Source organism: Octodon degus, unplaced genomic scaffold (genome assembly GCF_000260255.1).
Source record: "Octodon degus isolate 3935 unplaced genomic scaffold, OctDeg1.0 scaffold00104, whole genome shotgun sequence".
NCBI classification, from domain to species: domain Eukaryota; kingdom Metazoa; phylum Chordata; class Mammalia; order Rodentia; family Octodontidae; genus Octodon; species Octodon degus.
Genome location: NW_004524680.1, coordinates 1,680,928 through 1,684,627, shown reverse-complemented (window position 1 = coordinate 1,684,627; position 3,700 = coordinate 1,680,928). Strand labels below are relative to the sequence as shown.

General features: G+C 45.2%; 1 protein-coding gene across 3 annotated transcripts in view; it reads left to right on the top strand.

Annotated features, from left to right (window-relative positions):
• The first annotated feature begins 263 nt into the window (after nucleotides 1–263).
• The window catches only part of Adipor2 (adiponectin receptor 2), a 99,366-nt gene continuing 95,929 nt past the window's right edge, over nucleotides 264–3,700 (top strand). For 2 of the 3 annotated variants that reach the window (XM_023723916.1, XM_023723915.1), the window contains exon 1: nucleotides 265–441. The gene's annotated coding sequence lies outside the window, so the exon portion shown is untranslated. Of the gene's footprint in view, nucleotides 442–3,700 lie in introns of all 3 variants that reach the window. The other variant, XM_023723917.1, reaches the window with a different exon arrangement.

Here is a 3,700-nt window from a genome sequence, read left to right as displayed (position 1 = left end):
GGGTGGCTTCTTCTTGCACAGTTTTAGGCTGCTCGCCTTTTCGGTGGGAGGAAAAAACCTGAGGGGTGCCTGGACGCGCGACACCGTTTACGTTGAGTTTCCCATGGAACCACAACTCCCAGGATGCACCAACCCCAGCGCGGTCAGAGGGGCCGCTTCCGGTTTGGGCCAGTGCGGCTGCGCACCATGTGTGGTCTTATTGGCTCAAACTGCCTCGTGCGATGCGCGTCACGGCGCCGTGCAGTCGTGGGGGCGGGGAGACGCGGTGGCGGCTGTGGCAGCGGCGGGAGCTCTATCCAGGGGCGGTCTCGCGGTGGAGGCAGCGACTGCGCCTACACCGGGTTGGGTCCCCTCCCTCCTCCATTCCCCCTCCTCCCCTTCCCCCTGAGCGGTGGTTTCCTAGGAGTCCGAGACGTGCGGCCAGGCGGTGACAAGCTCCGGGTAAGGGTCTCTGGAGTGCGAGCGCTGCTTCCCCGGGTCGGGGAGGAGGCGGGCGCCGAAGGGGCAGCGGTACCGGGCGCGGGCCGGACAGCGCGTGTGGCCCTGGCCTTCGGCTTGGCCCCCAGTCCGTCCTGCCGCCTCCAGGGGAATGCGGTGGCCGGAGGCTACCGTCCGGGGCCTGGCCGGACCCGCCCTCCCTGTCCCTGGTGTCACAATTGCCGGCGCCCGCTGCCGCTCGCCCCTCGGGGCGGATGGTCAGCCCCGGACCTTGTCGGTCTCTTCTCTGTCGGGTGCAGCGTCCGTCCTTACTGCCCTCGGAGAGACCTGCCCGCTCTTCCTTCATCCCGGGTTTTTATCACTTCTAGGAATTTCTTTGGATGGTTCTGCTCGTACTACTATCGCAGTGGCTGGGATGGGAAGCTCTTCTGTACCTTTTCTTAGGTGGCGCTTCAGGCAGCCCGCTGGTGACAGTGTCCTGGGCCCTGTTCTCCCAAGCTCCGTTTGGTTGTTTTTTTCTCAACTGTAATTTCTTTTGAAATTGCAGGTTACTAGGTTATACACTTAAGTTCTTCCGGGGTCTTTGAGAAAGTTTAGGTTGGTAACCTCCCCCTCCTGGCTTTTGACCTTGGTTTAAATGCTTGCCTTTGAGATCTTTACAACTTTAAGAGATGGTCCCACAGTACATTTTGTTAGATTAAATGTCCAGCTGAGTTTGTGGAGGCTGTACAGTACTTAATTACAGGTTTTTATTTATTTTGTGTATTTTTGTGTAGTGGTCTTTTAGTATTAAAACTTTTATTTTAGACACTGGATTTCTCAGCCTGTCTTACTATCCCCACGGTATTCATCCCTGTCCTCTTTAAAACGTCGAGGTATCTGTCATGACATTTATAATTATTTGATCACGCATTTTCCCCAGTGAAGTGCTAAACTGAAAGCTTTATTTTTTGAAGAGGGATTATAAGCTTTGTCTGTTCTGAAGTTTGAGGTGTTCTTTTCAAAGGGTACTTTAAACTGGCTATGCCTGTAATCCTCAGTACATGTGGTAGCAGCTGATTGGTGGTGAATTATGAAATTTGGAAAAATTTAAAATTAAATATGAAAGACATCTTTTCCTTTTAGCTTCTATTTGTAGTTTATCAGTTATCTGTATGTTTCTCACTAACCTTTGGGCTATTTGCGGTATGAGGTATAAGAGTATGATTCCCAGAATTTATGTTTTCCATCCCTGTAATGTATAGATAAATGAATAGGTTTTTCCCATCAACAGTTTCAGTTTACTAGTGTACTTTTTTCCCTCCCTGTGGCACTGTGGATTGAACCCAAGGACTTTACGCTAAGCTTGAGCTCCAGCTTTTTTTTTTTTTTGAGAAAGAGTCTCACTAAAGTTGCCCAAACTGAGCTCAGATTGTACTCCTCCGGCCCTCACTTCCCACAATGTTGTGATTAAAGGCATGGTGTATGCTTTCTTTAGTATAAATTACATTTTATTTTCCTAAGTGAAGATAATTTAGTTTCTTTTAATATTTAAATTTTTTTTTTTTTAGGGCTGGGGAGATGGCTCAGTGGAATAAGTGTTTCCCTGGCAAGCGCAAGGGCCTGAGTTCAATCCCCGGTTCTGCCAAAAAATAAAAAATTTTTTTACAGAGATTATAGGGCCGGGGAGATGGCTCAGTGGAATGAGTGCTTCCGTGGCAAGCACAAGGGCCTGAGTTCAATCCCTGGTTCTGCCAATAATTAATTAATTAATTAATTAGAATTAAAACAAAAAGTTATAATGATAATAGAATTTCACTTAACAAAGTAATAAGGATTTCACAATATTTGTTGTAATAAATATCAAGAGCTCCTGTTTTGCAGAAGATTTGACTAAAGCTCTTGCGACTAGTTATTCATATTGCCAGATATATGCATGTGTTGTTTTTTGAAACAAGGCTTCACTATGTAGTTCACAGTGGTCTTGAACTGACTAGCCCAGGGTAACCTTAGACTCTTGGCAGTTCGGCTATCTTATCCTCCCAAGTGGTGGGTTTGCAAGCATGCTGTACCACATCTGAGTGTGTTCTTTCATAGATTGTCTAACTTTACAGCTGACAGGCCAAGTCCTGCCTGCTGCCTGTTTTTGTAAATTTTTTTGAAAAATAGTTTTTTTTTTTTTTTTTTTTTTTGAGATAGGGTGTTGCTGTGTCATTCACATTAGCTTTAAATTCTCATTGTAGTCCAGGCTGGTCTCGAACTCAAGGCAACGCTCCTGCCTCAGCCTCCCAAGTGCTAGTATGACAGGTGTGCACTACACCTGTCCCAGTAAGTAAAATTTTTATGGGAGGACTGGCCTGATAGCTCAGCGGACTAAAGTGCCTGCTTAGGCAAAGGGCAGCAGTCAGGGTTCCTCCAGTGTGCTGTGCTGTGCTGTGCTGGTCCTGTCCTGGTCCTGTCCTTGGGGCGTGCTGAGAGGGCGATTGAAACTAGCCATGGTGGCATACGCCGGTAATCCCAGCATTTGGGAGGCTGAAAACAGAATCACTATAAGTCCGATCTACATAGTGAGATCCTATAGACCATGTAAACCCTGTCCTAAATACAGAAAAAAAAAAATTATTGGAACATAGCCTTTCAGGTATTATCTGGGTGATTTTGTGTTTTCTGCACTGAAGATCTCTTTCCAAGGGTTTGGTGAAACAAGCTTCCCTCATTTGTCCTACAAGATACAAGGAGAAAATTCAGGATTGATGATGATGACGGTTAATAATGAATATTAATGAGTTGTTAGACAATTTCCACTGCTATGTGTGCATTAAGTCATTTAATCTCATTAAACAGACTGGAAATATAAACTATTCCTATTTTACAAGTGAGGAAACTGAGGTGTAAAGTTAGGTAACTGTTGACTCAGCAAGTAAAGGGTGAAGATGGCATCTGAATCCGTGTATTCTGGTTTCAGAATCCAAGCTCTTAATATGCTAAACAGTTTTCTCCTTATAGCACTAGTACTGCTTAGTGTAGGAAGTTTAGGTAGTCCAGAGGGATATAATGTACAGTTCCTCTGCGTGCTCTCATTTTTTTTCCTGGTTTCATTTGTTGTAGATGACCACCGTTAACAGTTTGCTGTAGATTGTTCTAGCTCTTTGCATATATATTTATTTAAGTCTGTCTACATATATAGAATTTTTTTAAAAATTCTGCCCCAAAATTCAAAGGTCCAATCCAAAAATGGGCGTCTAAGATGAGTATACACTTCTCATAGGAAGAAATACACAAT